Source organism: Chiroxiphia lanceolata, chromosome 3 (assembly GCF_009829145.1).
Source record: "Chiroxiphia lanceolata isolate bChiLan1 chromosome 3, bChiLan1.pri, whole genome shotgun sequence".
Taxonomy (NCBI): Eukaryota; Metazoa; Chordata; class Aves; order Passeriformes; family Pipridae; genus Chiroxiphia; species Chiroxiphia lanceolata.
The window spans coordinates 47,906,821-47,923,275 of NC_045639.1; the positions used below are offsets into that span (position 1 = coordinate 47,906,821).

Below are 16,455 nucleotides of genomic sequence, written 5' to 3' on the forward strand. Positions count from 1 at the left end.
TATCACCTCTGTTTTCCTCATCATTTAGTTTTGTGCTTCATAAAACTCAGAGAGGTCACTGAGTGCTCCTCGGAAAAATTAACCCAGAGACAGCAGCCTACTCAGAGGTTCCCTTCAGAAGCACTAACCAAGATACAAAGTTGTTAGTCTGTCTTAGAAAGATTTGCAGATGGCAGAAAGATGTCAGAAAATTTGCAGGCATAATTCTTTGCCCATAGATTTTTTTGTTTAAATCCACACTTCTGTTGTTCACCTGCACTGAACCTCTTGTAGTCCTCCATCATTGCAGGGAATGGGGAAAAACATGAATGGACCTTATGCAACCACAGCTATAGGAACACGAATCATACCCCTCAGTAAAGGAGGCTGAGGATGTCTCCAATGCTTAATGACATATTTACATATTTTCATTGTCTAATAAATTCATGTTAAATAGCTGTAAAATGTGAGACTGGGCTGTAGCTTGCGGCAGCCTCAGCCCTCTGTCCCCCAGGGTGCAGGGCAGGAGGCAGAGGGCAGGATGGGCATACAAAGGCTAGTCACAGGTCTCAGGGCCACTCTAGGCTCCCAGAGTGTGGGACAGCTGCCTGTGAACCCCTGTAAGTTCGATTTGGTCACCTCTGACTTAGAAGTCCCAACTCGTACTGCAGTGACTGGTCTGCTTCCTATTTGAGGCACAACACTGTTCTTTAGCCATTAAGTGCCTAAAAGAAATCTGCCCTGTTATGTTTTCTCTGTGTTGTCTTTTTCTATGTCCACAAAGCAGCATGCGAGCAGTGATCTATGTCCACCGTAATTCTGAGGATAAGGTTTTTCAGTTGTACATATTTACATATATGAGGAAGAGAACCATATTGTTTTTATAATATTTATGGCCTCTGAAAATACTGGACAGCAGTATTATCACCTACCCCTTACTGTGCACTGATGGACTCTCAGTGACAGACTAAGATGGCCATAATCTAAGATATCAGATTTTTTATTTCAAGTATGTCAGATATAAAACAAATTAACAACAGAGGCAAAAGAAAAGAGCCAAAATGTGTTTAGAAATGGCATTTGAGAAACAAAGGCTGCAATGCATGGTTTGACAATTGACAAAGTTAATTATTAGTTTGTTTGTGAGTTTTGGGCAAACACTTCATTTGTTATTTAAGCATGCAGTGAAGGCCAAAGCCCTGGAAAGCAACAGAGGTAGATATTTTAATGAGTCGTGACATACAAAGATGCCAGCCCTGAATGACTTTTTAGAGCAGGTAGGAGAATTTGACTTCTTCCAGAAAAAAATCCTCTTTGTTTTATGCCTGCTTTCTGCTACCTTTTTTCTTATTTACGTGGGGATTTTTTTCCTGGGTTTCATCCCTGAGCACCATCGCCGCAGCCCCAGGGTGGCTGAGCTGAGCCAGCGGTGTGGCTGAAGTCTGGAGAAGCAGCTGAATCACACAGTTCCCGAGTGGGATGGCCATGGGTCCAGTTACAACAGCCACTGCAGGAGGTACAAGGTGGACTGGAATGCAACAGGCATCAGCTGGACCGAACCCCTCAGCAGCCTTGTGGGCAATGGGAGCACTGTTCCCCTTGGTCTCTGCTGGGATGGCTGGGTTTACAACTTCCCAGGGAGCTCTCTTGTGACCAAGGTAAGACATAGCTTGTTCTGAAAATTCACTCTTGTCTGCACAGCTTAAAGCTAGAAGAGGCTGGATTAGTAAAGTTTGCTTTTGGTGTACAGTCTGAGTCTTACTGCTAATAAGTAGTGAATACCAGAACTTGGTAGGCACTTGGAGTAAAGATTTATATACAGAACTAATGGGAAATTATCGCTTTTTTGGGAGCATAATACTGCCATCTTCTCATCAATTAAGCCTTTCATCAATGGCTATTCTCATAATTCATTATTTCCATTAGCAAACTGAGGGTAGCACCCCATAGCCAAACTGAGGAACTGCACATTTGCGTGATAATCCAAACAGATACTCACTTAAAATGAATACGAAGAAGAGGATGCTTTAGCAACAGAAGTGTTCTTTTCTCTCAACTTGCAGTTAATCTAAAATATGAAAATCTAAACCAGTTAATCTAAAATATGAAAAACTGTGCAAACCAATACCAACAGTCTAAAAGCCATGTAGAGACCTGAAGCATAGGAAGGACCTCAAAACCTCTCCTAGTTCTCTACCAGTCCCAAATCTGTATTAGCTATATCTGAACCATGCCTAACAGATGTTTCTGTAACTTGTTCTTTAAAAAGTGCAATGTTGAATACTTCGCAGCTTCTTTGGGCAGGATGTTCATATTTCCTTGCTTCACTATCGTCACTGTTACAAAGCAAGTCCATCTCGTTTTCCCTTGGGACAGATGGGCTGGGGCAGAAAAAAGCACTCCAGCTGTTCTCCACACCAGGGAAACAGAGCTGAGCTGTTTGGTATGGCCCCTTGCAAACTTGTCTGTGTTAGAAAAAGACATACATGCTTCTTTCTGGGCTGAAGTCTAACCACACTTGGGTGAATATTTCCAGCTGTAGAGAAGCTATTACCAGTTTGTCCTCCTCCCTTCACTTGGTGCACAGTGGTAACCTCTTAATTGTAAACCAAAAGCAGGTTCCCAAGTATTCATTTACTGCAGAGGAAAGTCAGCCAAAATCCACTTTTGACAGTGCTAATGAGATGTGAGACAGGCATCTCGTGGCTCCACCCCACCAGGTCTCATAGTAGCACCTCCATTTCTCGCACCCAGCAAGCACTGCTTTTGTGCAGCAAGGTAATGCATGATTTGAGACAGATCTTGGTGTCTGGGAAGGACACAATGCTCCAAGTGTCCTCCAAATTTCAAGCAGATGGGTGGGGATGAGAAGATTTTTCTGAACTTATTTATTTGTTTGTTGGGAGTTTCTCTCCCTTTCTTGCTCTCCTTATGTGTCATTATGCAATCATTTTTCAGGGTGTAACCTTTTTCACAAGGTTTGAGAAAATCTGGACAAGATCTATTGCAGATGTCAGTTTAAGAAGTTAGAAGATTTCTTTTCTGGAGTCTGTTTACTCATTGGTGTCATTGGCTTCCTTCCTCCTCAAAGAGCCATGCTTTGTGGGGAATGTTCCTGTGCTTCTAACTGTGGTTGCCCTTGCAGTTTAATCTGGTGTGTGAGGACTCCTGGAAGCTGGACCTCTTCCAGTCATGTGTGAATGCTGTGTTTTTTATTGGCTCCATGAGTGCTGGCTACATAGCAGACAGGTAGGCAGTAGGTAACCAGGTATGAGATTAACTGTTTCCTCTAGTTATCTGCTTTCTGCATGTTGTTGAACAAGATTCATGATTTGAAGGGAAAATTAATGCAGTCAAAACCTGATTCAAAAGGTCTATGTGTCACTTACAAAGGGGTGAATGGTAGTTTCTAAGGCCCTGCTTTTAAAGTTGTGACTCAGGAATCCACGGAAATGCAATGGTGCTGCTCCATTATATGGCCCTGGGGAATCTGCACATTCACAAGTGAAGGGATTTTATTTTCTCTCACAGCTACAAACTGCAATGCAAGCTCAGAGTCCAAGATGAAATTTTATCTCATGCACCAAACCTATTTGCTAATCTTTGCGATAAATTTGTTTCACATTAATTTTAACCGTATCCAGATGGTCATAAATCAGTTAATATTACTGCGGAGAACAAGAGATATTTATTTTGGCTGGCATTTATTATCATGCTATTTTTGTTAGTGGATATTTAATAATTTAATTCATACTTTTAACTGAATATATATCTCTGCCAGCTAGAAAACAAATGCCTTTCCAGTGTTCCAGTAAGCTTGTTTCTTTTGGAAACTGCCTATTTCTATCAGTGAGTCACATTGATACAGAGAATGACAAATAACAGGGATGTACAAAACTCTATTCAAGAGCTCAATACTCAGCCAAGGTTGATAAAATATGTAAAGATCACAGTTAGCAAACAAGATCCCCATAAAAAGCTTTGAAACATGGGCTGAGGAGCCATATCAGAGCATTCTTGAACTCATTAGCTAAATCATTAACCAGACATAAGCAATGACCTGAAGACAAGACAGGTGAGTCCTGTGAACTTCCACTGAGATGGAAAATGTTGCAAAAGGAAGAGCAGATATGGACTCCTACTCAAAATGAACAGAGAAGAGGGGGACAGGGACCCTCTCTAGCCTCTTCAAACCCTATCCTACCAGGGCTGAGCCTTGTTCTTCTCTTCTTTCCCTCTGCAGGTTTGGCTGCAAACTCTGCCTTCTCGTCACAGTCCTCATCAACGTGGTTTTGGGGGTTCTGATGGCCTTTGCACCAAGCTACACCTGGACAGTGATCTTACACCTGATACAGGGACTGGTCAGTAAGGGGGGCTGACTGACAGGCTACATCCTCAGTTATGGCAGTTTGCAATTACATCTTCTGGGCAGGAACCCTCCCTTCAGCAGCAGGGCCGACCCCCGCTGGTGCCATCTGATTTTCAAAGCACTGTATATTACAAGAGCAGACAGTGACACTGTGCTATTCATTGCCAAACTGCACCTCTCTGCTTAAATGCAGGTGCTTATGACCCAAGCTTGCACCAGCTCATAGACATAAATTGAATAATTAAGAGGCAGCTCTGAAAACTAGGGAATGTTCGTAGCTGGAGAGCACACGTCAAAATGAAGAGCAAGGTTTAGAGACAAGAACAACTTGAAAATACTGTGAAGATGTATGGCACCTTCCTGGGAAAGGCAGCCAGTGGTGCTGCAAAAGGTAACACTTGTGTTTTACAGCCTTGGTGCCAGAAGGATTTTTGCTGCCCTGCATCACGTGCTTGGTGGGTAGAGAGGCTCCCTAGCTGTGTGGGAGGAGGGAGATGGAGGCAAGAGAGTGACATCTGTCTGTTTTATTTTGTCATTTGATTCTTAGATTGAAGAAGTGCATTGAGGAAAAACAACCTTTACCCTGTGTTGCTGGGTGAGGGCCTGACACTCTGGAAGGCAGGGGTGAAGTCCCCAGCTGACTGGTGGAGGAGTAAGAGTCGGGACTTGCCCTGTGATTTACACCAGGGACCAAGACCAGCTCTGCTTTCCCATCCAAACCCAGGCCAGTGTGCCATGACACAAGGGCACAGCTGAGCACGGGGGCTACATGGGGTCTCAGTTGGCAAGAGTTATGTTCCCTTGGCTCTCCAAACCAATCTATTTCTGCTCATATGACTTTGCAGTTGCAGAATTTGTTGGCTCAGACTACCACAGGGCAGTGGGCATCACTTACCAGCTTGCCTTCAGCCTGGGACTCCTCATCTTCACACCCTGGCTTATGCACTTCCACACTGGAGGTGGCTCCAGCTTGCGGTCAAGCTGCCCAATTTTTTTTTCCTTCCCTACTATTGGTAAGTGCCTGGTCTTGCAGCTGCCAGTAATGCCACACCACACTGATAAAACCAGGGGACCGTAGCTGAGAGCTGACATTTCTCCGTAGGGATTGGCTATAGCTCTATATGTAGGATTTCCAAGATGATATTGAATGAGATCTGGTGTTTTTCTTTTTCCTCTGCCCAAAGATTTACTCTGAATCACCTAAGAGGAAGGGACTACCTTCAACACGTTGTAATGTTTCTGTGTTTGGGGTCCTTGATACACATCAAAAAATAATAATGATTTCTTGAATAGTGCTTGAGCTACTGTCAGAAGGGAGTTTTTTTAATAATTTGTTATAATTATTTTTTAATGCGATCAACACTTTTTTTTTTTTTTTTAATTTGAGTAAAAATTCTCCTTAGAAAATTCCATAACTAGATCAGGGAACAGAACTGATTTTGTTTGGGTTTTTTTAAAGGTTATTTTTAACATGGAAGAAACTAAGGATCAGGTTTACAGCTATTCTTTTTTATATCCACAGGCTATTAGCTATTTCTAAAATATGTCAAGAGAATTTATCTCAGACTAATGTTTCCACACTATAATAAACTGGGTTTAGATTTAAAAAAAAAAAAAAGAATTAGATTCAGGCTCCCTTGTCATTCAAATGAAGCACAAATCAGAGTGCAATCACTGGCAGCCACAGCTACCACTGAGTTCAGCACTGCCTATGGATCCTCAGTACACCTTGGAATTCTAGCCTCAGCAACTCAGTTCCATTTTCATTTTCCGTGTACCAGTAATGTGCATTTTCCTTCCCTGTAGCTGTCATGCTTATATGTGTTGCAGGTATCTGCCTGAGTCTCCCATAGCTCAAAAGCAAAACGATAAAGCTATGGAAGTTATTAAGCACATTGCCAAGGGAAATAAGAAGAAGCTACCTCTTTTTTTCCAGGTGACTGCACTGCATTTGCTGCACATCTGCGAGCCCTAAGCAAAATAATGCTATGACTTTAGGATTGTGTTGGGTTTAGAGTAGGGAGCAGGTTGGTGGTCAAAATCACTGCAGTTTCCTAAAGCAAAGGCAAGTGAATTTTCTTTACTTTGACTGCTTGAGACCTTTGCAGAGCATATTTGGGGAAAACAGGCTTGCAAAAATATCCAGCAGGTAACAAAATTCTTCTTTTAAGTAGCATCAATCAAGAGGAAATTTGCCAAATCTCATTACTTAAAATTTCAGAACAGCCTTATTTATTATTTTTTTAAACGCTGTTTCATGCCATACACATGACTACAGAGATACAAAGACTGCCTGTATAAATCTTCATATTTCCTTTCCCCACAACACTCCAGAGAAGTTATTTTGCCCTCAGTTACTTAACTGGCAAAATGAAAACTCTTATTCTCCCATCGTTCTAGAGGAAAACTCATTATAATGCTTACCACCCTCTCCCCCACCCACTGTAATCTTGTCCTGTGATTTATGCTCCCAGAATCTCAGCTCTGAAGACGAAGATAAGTTGAAATCTTCATTTCTAAACCTGGTCAGGCCACCTCAGATCAGAAAATACACATTCATTTTGATGTACAGTTGGTAAGGATGGGAAAGCTTTTGCAGACCAAATGGAAGTGTGTGATCTGGTGCCCTTAAGTCATCAGTTGATTTAAGCCTATTTTGCTCCTGACCAGCTGCAAATCTCAATTATTTGCATAAACTTTCTCTCAAGGGGGTTGGCTTCATTTGCACCCTCTTCTCTGCCCAGGTTCACAAGCTCTGTCCCCTACCAGGGGCTCATCGTGTACATGGGAAGAGCTGCTGGGAACATGTATCTGGATTTCCTCTATTCTGCTCTTGTGGAGTTCCCAGCCACCTTCATTCTCATGTTAACACTGGATCACATTGGCCATCGCTACACCCAGGCTGTGGCTAACGTGATGACCGGGGCTGCTTGCCTGGTTACGGCATTCATCCCAGACAGCGAGTTGTGCAAACCTCCTCTGCCAATGAATTCTCTCCCTGTCTCTTGGTTGCTGTTCTGGAAAATAGAAAACAATCCTTGTTAACCTGGCCCATGTCAGTATTGCCAATGAAGGCAAATACCAGAAAAGCTAATTTATGTCCCACCATCAGCATTTATACCTACTAATGAGAGGCTTGAGAAATGGGGTCAACTAAATTTCCAAAATAGCATCAAATCAGATTGTAAGTCTGCAGGTACTAGGTCAAAGAGCATGCCTCATTAAGTCCACAATTTTTATCTGGCCAAAAGTTTGGATTCGAATGAACAAATCAGGGGTTTCATCCAAAAATCCAAGTGCTTTCTGTTTCTAAAAAGGAAAAATGTATAGGCACATGCACACACTTAAACACCATCTGGATGCAGTAAGTGCTTTCTGCCATCAACAGTGCTGCTGCCATGAATGTATGATGTCAAACAACCATGATGGCAGACATTTGTCTTTGGTTTAGTTAAGCGTTCACTCCGAGACCATAGTCTCAAAGCAATGTGACACTCAAGGGTCACTGAAAGAAAAGTCTTTCCTTCTGTTTTATGGAATATAAGTAGACTAAAACTACAGACATAACAGCACCATGCAACTATGAGTTCGCAGGGGGTACAAGAACAAACACACAAAATGTTACATAAAAACTTTCTGTGTAAAACCTCAAAGTGTCCAGACAATGGAAACTTAATTTAAGAAGTGACTGAGGAGTGCAGTGGCTATACAAGGTACTACTGGGCTCTGCTGGAGGAGTGCAGGAGTGGGGGTCCTGCAGCCGCGCAGCTTGCTGCCTGTGCCAGGGCATGGGCTACAGTACTGCCTGAGTGAGCACCTCACACTGGCGACAGGTGTGGACAGTAGCAGACAGAGGAGTCCCGGAATGACTCTGTGTGCAGGGCTAGGATATCCATTTATTTGTAGCAGACATCTGTAGTTCCAGGTGTTAAAGGAATTATAGATCACACACCGAGAGGCAGGGAAGCAACACAAACTTGTCCCAGCTTGAAAGCCATCAGAAGCCTTTGTGCAGAAGCACAGAGCATCTTGCTAATGAACAGATTTCAACTACCAAGTGATACAGTTTTATTGCAAGCAACAAGTGGTGTCCTCGTAGGCTTTTGGTTAGTGCACTGGATAACCCAAACTGCTTTGTATCATTGATTTCTCGCCTCTGTGACAGCAACCTAGCTAAGTCCCAAATCTTGGTTATTTGCTTGAATCATAAGACAATTGCATTATAAATTCTTTATTGAGTAAAACTGAACACCATCATGCACTGTCCACTTGACCTTTCAGGACAGAGACTGAAATTAAATATTTAAAGCTAGTTTATGTCAAAAGCAGATGAAAACCATAGTTTAGCATAGGAACTTTAATCTGCACAATGTCTTTCCAGCTCTTTATTAGTTTAAAATTACTGTAGCTTGCTTGGGCAGGATGGGAATTACCATGTGCTGTGAAATTATATGTGTGGTAAATCCTGAGCTGTATCCAACATTTTTCAAGTTAAGTGCACCACCTTCTGTCAGCAGGTAAAAGCACTGGGTGTTTCTCTGTGACAGACCAAGAGTCTGGCTCACAGCTGAGGATGCACTGTAGTGGAAGAGGAGTTTGCTTGTACAAAACATGCCTTGAAAAGGTGGAGGAGAGATCCTGGGTGGCACAGCAGGGATTTTAACCCTTGTGGGTCCTGCCAGGGCTCTGGGGTGCAGAGCTGGACAAAACACCCCCAGACGAGCTGGTGACATGTGTTCGTGTGTGTGTGTATTTGCATGTACATTGCAGGAACGTGGGAGTCCTCATCTGCTCATTGCTGTGTGACCTTGGTGGGATCAAAACACCCTTCCTTGTGTACAGACTGGCGGAGCTCTAGCATGAACTGCCCCAGTCATCTTTGGTAAGACAGCTACAATTGGCCAAAGATGAGATGAATTAGTTTGGTTTTTTCCCATCTTAAAAAAAAAAAAAAAAAAAAGGCAGATATGTACGAACACGTATATACACATGTAAGATACAGCTCGGTAAGTCTGTTCCATTTGGGTGTTTGGAAGTGGCAGCAAAGTCACCCCTTAGCCCATTCTGTAGTGAAGGGGACCCCATGCTTTTGAGACAGTCCTTTCAAGCTCTGACTTGTGCCTGCTGAGCCCCTCTCAAGGGAGAAACGTCTTTGGATTCTGCCCCTCTCACAGGGAGCGTGGTTCCCTGACCTGAGCTCCAAGCAAGTTGATCTCTTGTTTCCCTGCATAAAACTTATATGCCACTTCACGGTGTCCAGTCTGTCAAGGATCCCACAGCAATTTAGGATGGCAAAGGAGCATGTCAGCCCTAATGTTAAGCTTGCTATCCTGAAGAAAAGGGCTGCCTTGAACATCTGCTACTGCATAGATTCAAAGTGGCATGCCTGCATGCAGCATCTGCCCTCAGTATGGTCATAGAAGGGTCTAAAACTAATCAAAAGATGAAATTGGCCAGGTGGACTGGTAGTAACCTTTCATGTATGTTCTAATCTAGTGAAAAGGGGAAAGTACAGCTAGCCAGTGACCCTTAACCCCATGTCAGCTGGACAACCAGGGACAAAACCTGTTTCCTTTGCATTGTCTGACCAAAGCAAGGGAACCAGGTCCCTTCTGGGTCTGGGCCCTTTCCAGGACTGAGACGTGTAGGAGTCAGGTTTCAGGAAAGGTGCCGAACAACACCCTGGGAAATGTAGTTACTAAGTACTCCCACACACAGGAGCAGTGAGATGCTCTTGGTGGTTCATCAAGAGAGTCACATGTTACTTTGAACTGATGATAAAAGGTGTTTGAATTGAATAAACGGATTTGGCTGTGCATCCCCCAAGAAGCCAGTCGGGTCTGCGTAAGTTATTTACGTATTAAATATATACAGCACATCTGGCACCCAACGTGGGGCATTCCTGTATCAGGAACGACTAGAAACTGTCTTGCAATAAGGAAAATTTCAGTAATGTTCAGATGGGTTTGTTTTAAAAACTTGGAACGTTTTGTGATAAACAAAGTCTCAAGTTTCTATAAGTTTTTGAATAATAGCTTATTATATGGAAAAAGCAAGCAGCCGGCTGGGTGACAGAAATGGGGACCAGTTTCCCAAATCTGCACACCTACTACAAGGTACATTTAGTATTTATCTTAGCTACTTCATGCATATTAATTATATCATATACATATACATTCTACAGATTTTTGCTAAGTATTTACAGGTTTTCTTACAGCTAAAGCTAAAAGGGTTATCTCTCTACAACCGGTCATAATTCATGCATTCTTGAATGAACAGGCGCCTAAAGATTTAAAGTTCTACTATATTTTATTCTTAGGATAGTAAGGAGGTTTTAGGCCTCTTGACCTTGTAAGGGTCTGTTTTATTTCTTTATGGAGGTGTAATTAAGTTTTACAATCCGTTTGTTTTATTTTGATGTAATCACCCATTTGTTTCACAAATCACAATTATTTATTTATCACAGTTTTTCTCCGAAAAAAAGCCAGACATTGCATACCGAGCTAAAAGCAGGCAGAATACGTCGTTAAAGAAAAGACATCAGGAACCAGTGCAAAAAGCCAACCAGGACATCGTGCAGTACTGCGTGGGGGCTCTGAAAATCTAAGTATTGTGTACACGAGAAACCTGGCAGAGTAAGCTTTGAAAGAAAGAAAACGTAAAGCTACATAAAAATTCGAGATAAGAAGCCAGCATGGGAAGTTAAAATTCAAGGGTAATGATAGAAATAATTATATCAGGACTTCTGTTAAGTAGAATCTTTAGTGAAACTCCTTGGAAAAAATTTGGAGAGACTGCTCAAGAGAAAGCACAGATAGAAAATGTGGACACTTTAAAAACCTCACAAAGGAACTTAAACTGGTCCACGGAGCAAAACTTTAAACCTTTTGTGTCGTCCCCCCCCCCAGCCTAACAGACAAAGGACTCCACCAAACCTAGGAGCAGACGTGGGGGGTGAGGAAACCGCCTGCAAACCTAAAGGACCGAAAGGATTTGGGCTGGGTTTTACGTGGGCGGGAGCAAGCACGTGGCATGGACTGTGTGATTGTTAAGGAAACACAGACCTTGAGTCCACGAGGCACTGCCACGTGGCTGCTGGAGCGGCTTAAAAATCACCATCTTGCCCACGGAGAGCTTGTCGAGCGTCCCAGCTTGAGGAAGCATGCTTAAAGCATGTGGTTCGGTAAGCAGAGAACCAACAGAGGACACCGACGGAGGGAATCGGGTTTGCTCCCTCCGAGAAAAGACAAGCACTCAGCAGTGCAGGGACAAACCACTGCCCCTGCGTCGACTGCGTCCGTGCTGCTGCAGAGACCCGTTGGATTCACTTTCTCCGCAGTAGCGGTGCCAAGTTCCCTTAAATGTGCGCCAGCCACAACAACGCGTGCAAGCGAGCGGCGGCGCGGGGTTTGAAAAGGCACCGTTCACGGGATCGCGGCTGCGCGGGAGGCGCGGCCACGGCGCTTGCACGAGCTCACGACACGGCTGGCGGCGGCGGCACTTTCCCCGGCGCCTAAAAGGGACACGAAGGCTGCCGAGACCGTGCTCGCAGCCCTGCCGAGTCGCGGCGGCAGTGGCGATGGGCAGCGGAGGCGCGGGACCCAAGGGCGAACGCCTCCCACTCGGCCCTTTTTCCCGGCGCAAAAGCCCCGGGGCCGCGGAACGGCGGCTCCGGCTGTGTGGGAGCCGGGGTGGGGGGCGAGAGCCGCTTCGAAATACAAGCGGCAGCTGTGCCGCAGCGAGCGCAGAGCCGGCGGACGAGCGGCAGGAATGTGTGTTTTACATCACTGTCCCCCCCGCCCCAGCGCCGCCGGGGCCGGGGCAGCGACAGGCTGCAGAGAGCCGACGTATGCCCGGACCTTGCCGAAAAATGGCCTGCCATCCGGGGCGGGACAGACCGTGCACAAGGCTCGCTGCGGGAGTAAGAGCCCGCAGAGCCGAGGCGCTGGAGGGAGGGAGGGCGGGCGGCGAAGAGTCTTGCCTCGCTACAAAACCCCACAGCGGCGTGGTGGGGAGCAGTTCTTCCAGAGCCGGGACGGGACCGGAGACGCCGAAACCAGGGCAAAAAAACTACCTCCCCTTCCACAGTGAAATGCAGGGACCGAGACTGGGGCCAGGACAGTGTGAATTGCCGGCCAACGTGCAGAGCCCTGCACGGAGCTGTAACAAAAAGGCAGCAGCTCCGGCCACGCGGAAGCCGGCGGGGCCGGAGCCACATAAACTGCAGACAAAAGGCAGAACCCTATACAGGTCTACCGTGAGCAGACAGGGAGACAGCAGCCCCCACCCGGCACAGACAAGAGACCCCCTGCGGGAATGATTCTGCAGCCCGCAGTGAGAAGTAACAAAAGCCAAGCTGAGAAAGATGACCACACCCTTTTTACTAAACAGAGCAGAGCTCTGCTGCAGCAACTTAGCTGAGCCCCTGCACACCACACAGCTACAGCGTCATGCTGTGAGCTCCCCTGAGATATATATAAGCTAAGTTAACATGTATTTCTTGAAACCTTTGGTAAGAACACTGAAACGTTAAGGTTTTGTTTCTAAGTTTCATTAGTTATCCAGTGACTCTGCTTGTATTGTTAAGCTTGTTAAGGTAGTTGAAGTTGTTAAAGCTCTAAAATGCACCTCAATAGAAGCAGCTGTTGAGACAATTTAGTTCAATAACGTTATTTAAAAGGTTCTTAAGCATCTCCCTGCCTTGTTAATTAATGTATTCACGTTATTGCCACAGAAGGTGAATTTTCTTGGTTTTTTGCCCCGTCTGGAGGAGAGGGGGAAGGAAAATCTTCTTTTTTTTCTAAAACCTTTAAAATTGCCTTGTGAGTTTGTCTCCGCAAAACCAAAACACTGGACACCTGCTAGAGCAAACAAGACAAACTGCTTTCAGTGAGAATGAAGAAAACTTTTCTGATTCCTCTGATATCTACGAATGATGGGAACCACTGAATGCTTGCCTTTGTGTTTGCAAGTGGCAACGTGATAAAGGGTTTGATTTTGTTATTAAGATAATGTTCAAAATGTTTACAGATCGTTTTCTAATTGTTTCAACAAGTGAAAGGATTCCCTGGTAATTTATATAAAGACTTAGTAGGATTTCATGTGAAGATTGAGAATGCTAAACAAATATTTGATTCCTTCTGCCCTTACAACGTTAAAACATGCAACACATGGAGTTACACACAGCCTTCGACCTTGAGGTAAAAGGACAATAAAAGCATAAAATGACTTTTTGCTTTTGCTTCAAGCTCCAGCTAAAAAAATCACCTTAACCTTCAACTTTGAAGTAAAGTACAGTTAAAAGCATAAAATTACTTATATTGCTTTACTTCAAAACTGACCATTCCTGAACAAAAAGCTACAGAGAAACTGCATATTTGCCTAACCTCTACATCTGTTTCTTCCACACTAGCCACCTGTTTAAATAGTTATTAACATGTTTGTTAAGTTTGTTACTAAAGGCAAAAAGGGGCTAACAGAAATGGATGGACAAAAGCTGAAAATTAACCACATTCTAGAAACCACAGACAAACTGGTTACTTGCAAAGGATGCTAAGTTTCGAGCTGTGTTAACATATTATAATAATTTGTTTTATATACTGTGTTATTGTGATGATAACTTAGTCTAATTGTTTACAGGAAATGCTGAGGTTTAAGTTATGTAAACATATTGTGATGATAACTTCTGTGTATATCTTTGAGTTTATTAACTATTGGTTTTCTATAACAAAAAAAAAGGGGGGGAAGACAGCACGTAAGATGTGATACAGGTTTGTTAAGCCTTATATTCTTCATATTAATTAATTTTCAAATTTTCAAAACAGGTACAGTTGCCAGATATGACTACCAGAAGTGACAGATTGAAAAACATGCAACCAATAACCACTTATAAATCTAAAATGTGTAGTTAAAAAATAGGGACATAATTCTAAGAAAAAATTCTAAGTATGAATGGGTGAGTATGAATGAAGTGGCCACTTCTGTATGAATGAGAGAAGCTGTGTGAACATGTACGTGTGTGAACGGAGATGCTTCATGTGCCTTGAACAAATTACATCACAACACTAGTTCTCTAAGGGCCCTTTTCTAGAAATGGAGTTGAATTTCTCCTGGTTACCAATTACATGCAGGCCCTTGGAGAAGTGAGAGTCGATGTTTTACCCGGTTATGCAAAAACCCTCAGGTTAATAAAGTTGTTGTTTATCCCAAATACACACAAACCCTTAAGAAATGAAAGTACAAATTTATGTCAAGCAAGTCTCAAAGATTATAGGTAAAGGTTCAAATAAGTAAGTTTGTTGAAAGACCAAAGTGATGGAGTGGTAATTGTTAAAGGAGGTTTACAAAGTTTAAAATGCACTGTTGTTGTTGCACTGTTTTCATGACTTGCCTTAAATATTTAGAGTGGGGGAGATGTAGGAGTCGGGTTTCAGGAAAGGTGCCGAACAACACCCTGGGAAATGTAGTTACTAAGTACTCCCACGCACATGGGCAGTGAGATGCTCTTGGTGGTTGGTCAAGAGAGTCACTTTGTTACTTTGAACCGATGATAAAAGGTGTTGTTTGAATTGAATAAACGGATTTGGCTATGCAACCCCCAAGAAGCTAGTCGGGTCTGTGTAAGTTATTTATGTATTATAATAATATGCCACAGAGATGTACCTCAGAAATATCAGCAATTAAACTGAAAAATAAGAATCATGTAGATGAAAAGTGTTATTACCACTTTGAGGAGTCCTTATTCTATCATTAGGGCAGACATGTCTTAATGAGAATTAATTAGTGACTTGGACTTAAACATGGGCATGACCATTGCATTGCCTTTGTGATCCTTGTTCTGTGCTTGCAGCTGTGATTGTTCTAATAGACAGTGGCTTACTTTTGCTTTTACCTGAAATGAAGGGAAAGGCTCTGCCTGAAACTGTTGAAGATGCTGAAAATCTGCAAAGGTATGGCATTAAGTAACTTCAGGGCAGAGAAACTCTCCTTTACATCTGCAAAATCTGCTAAAAAAAGTCCCATTTTTTATACATCTCTGGGAATCTAAGGGGTTTTGTTGCACACAGTGGATGGTTGGTGTGTGACCCATCCCTGATAGTAATATCAGGCTCTGGGCTCTTGTATGATCTGACCACAATCCGCAAAGACCTTACACGTGAGCCAGACATTAAGAGAAGGCATGGAAGGTGGTTTCATGGGCCATCTGAAAAGCACTGATTAGTGAGAGGACTGCTGATGCCCTCAGAGATGCTCCCACTCGACAGGGACAAAGCTGGTTGAGATGTGGTTTTAAATTTATGGAGCAAAGCAGTAAATGTCCTGTGATTTCACTGCTTTTGACTTCTGGCACAACTTGCACCTCCTGGAGTACCTCCCAGGGTGAGGGTAGAGCTCCACAGATACTGAGAGAGTCACTTGAATTTACCGAAGCTCATGTGAAGCCAAAAGATACTTGTCCTGGTAGAAACTTGGGTATGGAAAAAAAAGGACCTAGTCTGGCCAGAAAGAGATGGCAACATAGCACAGGGTAGAGCAGGGAGAGTTTGCCTCTAGGAAACATTAGGAAAATCATACGTGCAACCACATGCACTGATGTGACTTTAGAAACCACCTACAATAGGAGATTTTACAGTAGGAAATGCCAGAGTCAGACTTACTAAAGGTACCATTGTGATATGATTTCCAGACAGCAGCACAGCTGCAACAAGGCCACAGAAAGTCTCCAATTTACTCCTTATTCTGCTGCTCATTTGAACAATTGCCAGTGATGAGATATCAGTTAAACCTAGTTTTCAGTGAATGTAAGCATACGGATTATTTGATGGATCACACTGTTAGGCACCAGGTGCATTACCTGCCTTTTCCCCTTTCATTCCACAGGCAAGAAAGAAGTAAAGAAAAAATTATTTATCTCCACATTCTGACTTCCGAAGCTGCCCCCAAGTAATGGCCCATTTTACCCTGGTTCTGCCTTTGTTGGGGCAGAGAGGCAGAAGGGGGCCAGGAGAGCAGCCACAACAAGCCCAGCCCTCAGCCCCACATGCAGGGGATGAGCCGTCCCACTCTGGTGATCTTGGCACTGTTGCACTCCCCCAGCTGCTCACGCT

General features: G+C 43.6%; 1 pseudogene; it reads left to right on the forward strand.

Annotated features, from left to right (window-relative positions):
• Window positions 1-1,226: 1,226 nt before the first annotated feature.
• On the forward strand, window positions 1,227-16,295 carry LOC116784040 (annotated as a pseudogene).
• Window positions 16,296-16,455: the final 160 nt, after the last annotated feature.